We start from the raw sequence: 9,263 nt of genomic DNA, 5'->3' as shown, positions 1-9,263 counted from the left end.
ATTGGAAAAACAATAGCTTTCATCTTTGATTTTATGTTCTTCAGTAGTTTCATTTCAAACTGAGACTGATGAATTACCTTTTCATTCTCAATAGTTTTTCTTGCCTTTTACTTGTTTCCCATCTCCCAGAATGGAACCCTACTTTGTAAAAATTCAGAAACAAAATTTATCAAGCATTAGCTTTTTTTTTTTTTTTTTTTTTTTTTTAACATTGGGATGAACATTTTAATCTGACAGTAGCACATAATACCATACAGGCAGTACTTCTAGCTCCAAGAGTCCCCTTCCAGTTTACAAGGAAGTTATCAAAAATAACCAGATTTGCTACAGCCTGGTCCCCTGCCCCTGGAAGGGACAGGGAACGGAATGGGCAAAGCACTGAGGTCTGCTTTCTTGCCACTCATAGATCCAGTTCTGAGCTCAGCTTTTGTAATCTACCAGCTCCTCAGGCTGAAACCGCAAGCCAATCTCCTTCTCTGTAATCTCCATGGAATTGCTGCATGGATAAGCTTCTCCTGCCAGCTTGGATGCACAAGTTTCAACAGATTATACTAGGTATGGAGCCCACAGGATTGGTCTCCCTGAGCATCACTCAGCCTGTCTCTGCCACATCCAGTCCCTCTAAGATCATGGCAACCACACGTCCTGATTGCATGGACTTCACCAGGCCAGCAAAGAATGGTCAGTTCTTTAGGTCAATGCAGTGTTCCTTAAAAAGCCTGAATTAATCTCATAGCAATAAAATGGAATCCTTTTTGCTGAAAACGCTTGATCTCCCCAACAAGGCTGTGCTGGACCCCATTGGGCTTGACGGCAATGAAGGTGTGTTCGCTGTTGGCCGTGACCCCTCTAGCTGCTCCGGCTGCAACCAATGGCAACACTTAATGTTAGCTTTTGATGTCACATATCATTTTCATGTCCTCTACTGGACCATCAAAATAACTGAAAAATTGCAGGCTCTAAAGTGGCCACGTAATTAAGACCAAATATCACGGCTTTGATCTCCCTGGCCTCATGAATTCAGAACCGATGTGGACTTGGGTGCCTAGCCCATATCCACATGGATGATGATGATAAAATGCCCTTTTTGTAATCTACTCCTACCATGAAGTACATATGAGCCCTGAGGAAAGGAGATATTGTGAGAGTGGATCCTTGGATACACACAAAAAATACCTCAACTAACTTAGATTAAATTACTTTCTTCTGTTGGAATAACAGCCTGAATTACAAATGAATTTTAGTTAATCAAAATGAAAAAAAAAAAAAAAGAGAATGTCTCTTAAAAGCTGAGGTTTTGCTGAGTTCCTGGGTGGCTCAGTCGATTAAATGTCGGACTTCGGCACAGGTCATGATCTCACAGACTCTGAGTTCCAGCCCTGCTTCGGGCTCTGTGCTGACAGCTCAGGGCCTGGAGCCTGCTTTGTATTGTCTCCCGCTGTCTCTGCCACTCCTCTACTCATGCTTGCTCACCCTCTCTCAAAAATAAATAAACATTAAACAACTTTTTTTTTTTAAAGAACTGAGGTTTTGCTTAGGAAAATTTATGCCCAATAAAGATACTTGAGGCATAGAAAATTTGTTTGTTACGCTTTTCATCCATAAACAAAGCCTGATAATTTCCTTTTTCATTTGTTTTGAAGATTAATAAGAAAAACAAAATTCTAACTGTTTGGGCTAGCTAGTGACTTCTGCTTAATCCACACAGGGACATTCACAGAATATGACTATTGGATGTGTTTGCATTATAGGTTTTGCCATAACAAAATTGAGGGTGAGACTTGTGTGATATAGCTAATATCTCCAAAATTCTTGGGCTAAGGCATATTTCTGAGTTTCTCCTGTCCCTGATTATCAACTGGGCTTATAGTCACTCCCAAATTCCATAGCATTTTTGTGATCAGCTTTTGACCCAGGGACTTTAGTTATTATCTGTTTACAAATTTATTTCACATTTAGTTCATGGAATACTTGAAAACAACTGTAGTATTATTTTAAATTAATGCCAACATCAGTTTAAGATCTATAAATTTTGTGAAGTATTTTCTGATTAAAATGTACTGAAAGAGCTAGCTGGTTTATTCTCCTCCAAATTACTCTTGCCATAAGCACAGACACACTGAAAACTATGAAATTTCAACTGTATTTTGTATGGAAAGACATATACTTAGTTTGTCACTAGAATACAAAGAAGGCCAGAGTGACTATAGCAAAATGAGAGAAAGGAGAATTAGGTCCAAAAATGGGGCCAAAGTGGAGTGGTCATATCCCATGAGGATGTGTAACCTACGCATAGTTTAAATTGTAAAATGAGGTAAAACACGTGCTAGAATATTTACACTGAGAAATGTGATCAACTTATTCAAGGATCACCCTGGCTGCTAGGTGAAGAATTGAAAATGGAGTGCAGTGCAAATTGATGATGCTACTAAATTTATAATGCTGAATATTCTAGAAATATAGAATCTTCTACCAAAAGAATTATGATTTGGTCTACCAATATGTTAAAAAACAATATAGTATTGATACAAAAATTGATAGATGGGTTGACGATTTAAAGGTCCTTGGGGCAAAAGTTGACAGAGAAAATAGTGGAAAAGAATGACAGCTCAGAAATTGACCAATGTGTACATAATATATATATATATATATATATATATATATATATGTTTTTTTTTAAGTTTTATTTATTTTTGGGACAGAGAGAGACACAGCATGAATGGGGGAGGGTCAGAGAGAGAAGGAGACACAGAATCTGAAACAGGCTCCAGGCTCCGAGCTGTCAGCACAGAGCCCACGCGGGGCTCGAACTCACGGACCGCGAGATCATGACCTGAGCCGAAGTCGGCCGCTCAACCGACTGAGCCACCCAGGCGCCCCTATGCATAAGTTTTAAAATACCCAAATTAATTAAATTCAGTGATAGTCAAACATTGCTGAAAATTTGGGCCACCTGCATGGCTCAGTCTGTTGACCATTCGGATCTTAATTTTGGCTCAGGTCATGATCCCAGGGCCATGGGATTAAACCCAAGTCAGGCTCCATGCTGAGCAGGGAGCCTTCTTAAGATTCTCTTCCTTTCCCTCTCTCTCTCTCTCCCTCTGTACTTCTCTGTGGCTCATACTTTCTCTCTCTCTAAAATAAAATTTAAAAAAAGTACAAAACATTGTCAAAAAATTAAGAAATAATATAAAAAATGTCATTCACATCTTACATCTGAACTTATAATTTAAAAAATATAAAGAAAAAGATGTGTCTATGTATGGAATTTTGTGAAGGAAAGTATTTCCTAAACATATTAAAATTCTTTTAAAGCGACATAGATTTTTAAAGATTATAAAAACACAAAGTCAAAAGCAAAATTAAATGATATATGTACAATAGCAAAACAGTTAGACAACCATGAAAAAGAATTAGTATCTTTTTTAAGGAAAATTATCTTATCAAACACAAATGCAAATGGTAATACATCTACAGAAAAGAAGTACAAGATCATCAAAAGAAAGGAAGATCAGTAAGAATATAAAAATTCCAAATCGTTGTTTATTAAATGTATGCGGATGAAATGAAAACAAATGTGATCATGAGGTGTCAAATTTTCTCTTTTCTAAATATTTTTAAGACAGAAAGTGCGCACGAGTGTACACACACACACACACACACACACACACACGAGTGAGCACTCGCGCGCGCCCACGTGGGGGAGGGCTGGGGGGAGGGGACAGAGGATCTGAAGCAGGCTCTGTGCTGACAGCAGAGAGCCAGACGCGGGGCTGAGCTCAGGAACAGTGAGATCATGACCTGAGCCTAAGTTGGGCACTCAACCAACTAAGCCACCCAGAGGCTCCTCAAATTTTCGAAATGCTTGTTCTCTCATAAACTGCTAGTGAGAATACTGACTGATAAAAGATTCTTTAGAGAGCAATTAGAATTTTAAAAATATGTACTTTTTACTGTAATTACATTTCTACAAATTACGCTGTAAAAATAGAGGATATGTTTAAGGATGTCCCCCAAACAATATTATATTGAGGCATTGGAAATAAACAAGTTATTTAAATAAAGTATGGCAGGACAGGATTAAATAATGTGTAACCAATATTATGGATATTTTCAAAAGCTATTAATGATGCAGACTACTTTCTTGAATGCAATGTTACCTAAAATTCAGGATGTAAAATGATTGCAACCACATTAAAATCATGCATGTGCTTAGATGTGGCAATGAGGGCAGAGTGTCTATAATCATGGCATTAAGGGCATTTTCTTTGCCCTCAAATTAGGAAGGTCTGGATCACGGTTCTGAAAACTGCCAGCTGTGATACCTTAAGCAATTCACTCTCTGTGACCTTGGCAATATTAATATGTGCCTAAGCTTGGCTTTACAGAAAATGGAATAATAGTAATATATGGCACTTTGTGAAAATTTATTTCATGATATCATGAAAAGAGAGGAAAAGAGAGCCAATAACAGTGTTTTACATTTTATATATGATTTCCATTTTGTACGTAAGAAACACTTCTGTTTCCACCAAAAAAATAAAAAATGTGAATATTTACTGTATTTTGGAAGCCTTTTTCTACCCCTCTTTCATCATACCCCTTACAGTTGCTCCCTACAAGCAGCTGTTCTCCTTAAATTCATGTCGAGCATTCTTTTGAGCTGTATTGTTTAACTGTCTGCTTTTGAACTTTATGCATTTGTGAAGATACCATAAAGTTTCAAACATAATTCGCTTCCTTTTCTTAATATTACATTTTTAAGATTCTTCATGGTTGACACGCATGGCTTGTTGATTTATTTTCACTGTGCATACTATTCATTGAATGAATGTATGATGATTAATCATTCTATTATTGATGACATTAGGCTGTTTCCACTTTTTTTAGATATTACAAAAAACATTCTTATATATGTCTTCTATGCACCCATGCCAGATTGTCTATAGATATCTATAGAATTGAAATTGTTGGGTTGTATACACACACACACACGCACACACACCTTAAAGGAGAGGTGTACAAAACAATACGAGGCTCCTTACACTATTCAAAACAGAGATAGTTTTGTAGAGAGGGAGCTTTGTCTGTAATGCCGAGAACTTAAAATTAACACATCCCCACCAGAAAATGGTATGTTCTAACAATGCTTTTGTAGAACCCAAATGTTCTATCTGGCTGACACATTTCGCATTTGAGGTTACTGATGTGATAGTATCTCCTCTCGTGGGTACTATTTTCCCCGCCCATATCCATGCTTTAGGCATGAAGTGAAAGAAACAGTGATTTCTCAAATAGCTAATGTTTCAGGCAAGCCGTTTTCTTTGTTTAAGTGTAACATCATCAATTCATTATCAGCATTATTGTTGACGATATATACTCTATTAGTTTATAAAACCTAACCAGGTATCAATAGCTCAACCACCATCAGCATTTCCTTGACTGCTTTATGGTATGGATTGAGTGGGCTGTGTATTAATTCCAGTTTTGTTTTAATGATACAGAGAGACGTGCTCAGGCTTTTAAATTACTGCAGCAATGCAGCTGGAAAAATTAAAGCAATTTCACCTCGAACCGAGGTAAACAAATCATTTTCACCCCGTTTTCAGCTTTCATTCCTTCAAAAAGGTATAGGACAGCAGCCTTTCTTTACAGCATATTACAACATTAATTATTCTCTGGATAAAAATAAGGAATAAAGAATACAGTGGGTGAGGTATTTTTAACTGGATTTGAACATGGATAATTAACAGGCAAGAAACGATGTTTCTGCTCATAACTAATTTTTTATTATAATTTCTTTTGTTGGAAAATGTGCAAAACTTTAGTTTCTCTCAATCTCTGAATGGCTCCCATCTATTCTAAAGCTGAGAGAAAAATCTGTGAAATGTTTAGAAAAACTTCCTAAATATTAGTGTCTTTGGACACTAATGTGTTCATTGTGAAAAGAAGGGGGGGAAATCACATAAAAGCGATTCCAACTAAAAATAGCTATGCTATGTTGGTTTAGCTGAATTACAGCCAGGAGAAAATTTTAACAGGAGAAGGGATGAGAACAATAGTCATCATTCCAGACTCTAAAAGGACAGAGGAGTATCCTGGTATAAGCTGTAAAAATTTGTATGATTTTTACAAATCTTTTTTTTTCAAATGGATACTGCTGAAATAAGTCTAGGTTTGCCTTGAACATGCAGGGGCACACACTCTGAAGTCTTTCCCTTATTTACCAGGGTGACCATGGGTCACCATGACTTGGACTGTCTGAGACCGTCCTAAGGGACAACCTTGGTGAAGATGGAGAAGGGATAATTGAGGACAATTGACCTAACTAAATAAGGTAACTAAAACAAGGCAATGCACTTTTCTATATTAGACATCAACCTGTCTGAATGTATGAGAAGATCTAAGTAATGATCGTATCTAAATTGATTTTAATTTTTCTCATGTAACAAGAACTGAAAAGTATTTGATCTGGGGCCAATATGGTGGTTTGAAAATGTGGTCAGTGACACAGTACTGTCAAAACTTCCACTCAGTCATCTTGGGATGGTGGTTTATATCCTTCATCTTGTCACCTCATGGTTACATAACAGCTGCTTTACCACCACCATCTTCATTTTAGGAATAAGTGAAAGGGCATGCCAGTGAGAGGCCCTTCTCTTACACAGGACTTTCCTAGGAGGCTCTTCCAATGACTTCTACTCTCATCTTATTTTTCACAAGATTATATTACAACAGACGTCTTTGTTCCCACCTTTTGAAAGAACTATTACAATTGTGAAATAAGATGTACTGAATCATGTTGGTAAACAGATCTTTTTTCATGAATTAAAAAAAAATTATAACCAAACTCCTACATGCAGAGGGCACAATATAGTTGCCAAGCTGGGGGTGGAGGAAAGGGGGAGATGCTGGTCAAAGGGTAAAACATTTAGTTATAAGGTGAATAACTTTCAGGGATCTAATATAAAGTCAGATGACCATACTTAACCATACTGTATCGTACACTCGCAAGTTGCTACGAGAGTAAATCTTAAATATCTCATCATTAGAAAAAAAGGTTATTGTGTGAGTTGATGCAAGGTGTTAGCTAATGCTATAGTTGTAATCATTTCACAACATTTAAGTGCATCAATTCAGCACATTTTGTACACTTTAAATTTATGCAATATTATATATCTCATAAACACTGAAAAAAAGGAAACTACTCAAAAACTGAGAGGGGCACGTGGGTGGCTCAGTCAGTTAAGCATCTGACACTTGATTTCCACTAAGGTCATGAAAGATCTCATGGTCCTGAGATTGAGGCTGGCATTGGGCTCTGTGTTGGGTGTGGAGCCTGCTTGAGATTCTCTCTCTTCTCCTTCTGCCCCTCCCCTCTCTCAAGAGAGGGAGAGAGAGAGAGAGAGAGAGAGCAAAGTTATGATTAATTTTATTTGTCCACCTGGTAGGTGTTTTTTGGATGACATTAATGTTTAATTTAGTGAACTCTGAGTACAGCAGATTGTTCTTCATAGTGTGGATGGGCCTCATCCAATCAGTTGAAGTCTTGCATGTTACAAAAAGGCCAGCCTCCCAATTCTCCAGAAAACAGCTGGTTGACTTCACCAGTTCTCCTAGATCTCCAGTCTGCTCACTCACACTGTGTATTTTGTACTCATTAACTTGTGTAATCATATGATCCAATTACTTACAATAAATCTCCTATTTAGGCATGTATTGTATTGTTTCTGTTTCTCTGGAGAACTGGAATAATATGAGAGTCATATGAATGGAATCAATGAATGGAGCTCCACATGCATGGAGCTTTATGTCTTCTCCAAGCTCTTCCATTCCTATGATGATTTTTTTTCTTGCCCTTGATCGGTATTTTACATTCTTCTTCATACAGATTTTCTGCTTTTCTTCTTAAATTTATTCTTAAGTACTTTAAACTGTCTTGTTTTCCATCCATCGTAACTCCTGATTATTATTTACAATCATGCAGGCTCTTTTTTTCTGCATATTAATTTTATACTTAGCCACTTCACAAAATTATCTCACTTTTTGTACTAATTTTACATATAATTATTTTTAGAATTTCAAGCGTACAAAAATATTGAAAACTAATGATAATTTTGTGTCAACTTTTTAAAATGCTTACCCATTATGTTGTCTCTTTCTTAATTGCTTGACTAGTACCTGCGGTATAATAGTATCCTTGTCCTTGACATTAAAAGAAATATTTCTCAAATGTGATATAATATTTTAAAATAACAAGTAAAATAGTAAGCTTTTGCAGGTTGAAGCCACCTTTTGTCTTCATATTTCTAGCCTACCAAAATCACCACTATGACTACAAATATAATGGTATACAATAGGTATAAAAATATAACTTTTAGTGAAATAAATGACAAAACCATGAGGTCCATTTAGCAACCCCTTTCTACCATCACACTTTATAATCGCATCAATATCCTCAAGACATCTGACTGCCAGTTACCTTGTTTCAAAGTGGGCAGAATTTCCTCTCTTGCTCATTTAGTGTTACAGTTTTGCAGAGGAGATCTCAAAGATCACATCTTGTGCTCTCAAGGTCAGAGAGTATTTCCGTTAAATAGTTCTTTCTGTGATCATGTTATTACTTACACATGTGCCAGGTGAATGGTGGAGGTTTAGACCTCTCAATATACCGCCACTATTCTCTGCATCACGAATTCCATCCTCTTCAACAACCAGCCACCTGAAGTGGCCTTATTGGCATATCTACTTCTTTCTCCCCAAAGAACATGTTCTTTTAGCAGCGGCTCCAAACCCTCCATTGCAAGGAAATTGGATGTACTACTGTTCTATTTTTCATAGTTTTATGCACAATTATTGTGTCCCTCTGAAATTCATATATTGAAGCACTAATCTCCAAAGTGGTGATAAAGGATGTGGAGCCTTTGGGAAGTAATTAAGTTTTTATGCCATCACTAGGGTGGAGCCTTTAGAAAAAGAGAAGGAAATACCAGGATTTCCTTTCTCCAGCACGTGAGGCTATAGAAGAAGGTGACCATCAGCATCCATAATCTGGAAAGAGGGCCTTCACCATGAATCAAATCTACTGGCACCTGGATGTCGAACTTCCTAGCCTCTGGAAGTGTGAGAAAAAATTGTGTATTGTTGAAGCCAGCCAGTCTATGGTATTTTGGTAACAGCAACCCAAACTGACAGACGCATATGTTCTCAGATTTTTCTGAAACCAGAGGTGAAGTTAAGCTAGGAAATCTTGCCAAAATACA

The 9,263-nt window shown here is 37.1% G+C and overlaps 1 pseudogene; it reads right to left on the bottom strand.

The window, feature by feature from the left end:
• Nucleotides 1–324: 324 nt before the first annotated feature.
• The window catches only part of LOC102957456, a 32,676-nt pseudogene continuing 23,737 nt past the window's right edge, over nt 325–9,263 (bottom strand).

The sequence above is a fragment of the Panthera tigris genome, chromosome D2, assembly GCF_018350195.1.
Source record: "Panthera tigris isolate Pti1 chromosome D2, P.tigris_Pti1_mat1.1, whole genome shotgun sequence".
Classification (NCBI taxonomy): Eukaryota; Metazoa; Chordata; class Mammalia; order Carnivora; family Felidae; genus Panthera; species Panthera tigris.
This window is presented reverse-complemented; position numbering and strand designations above follow the sequence as displayed.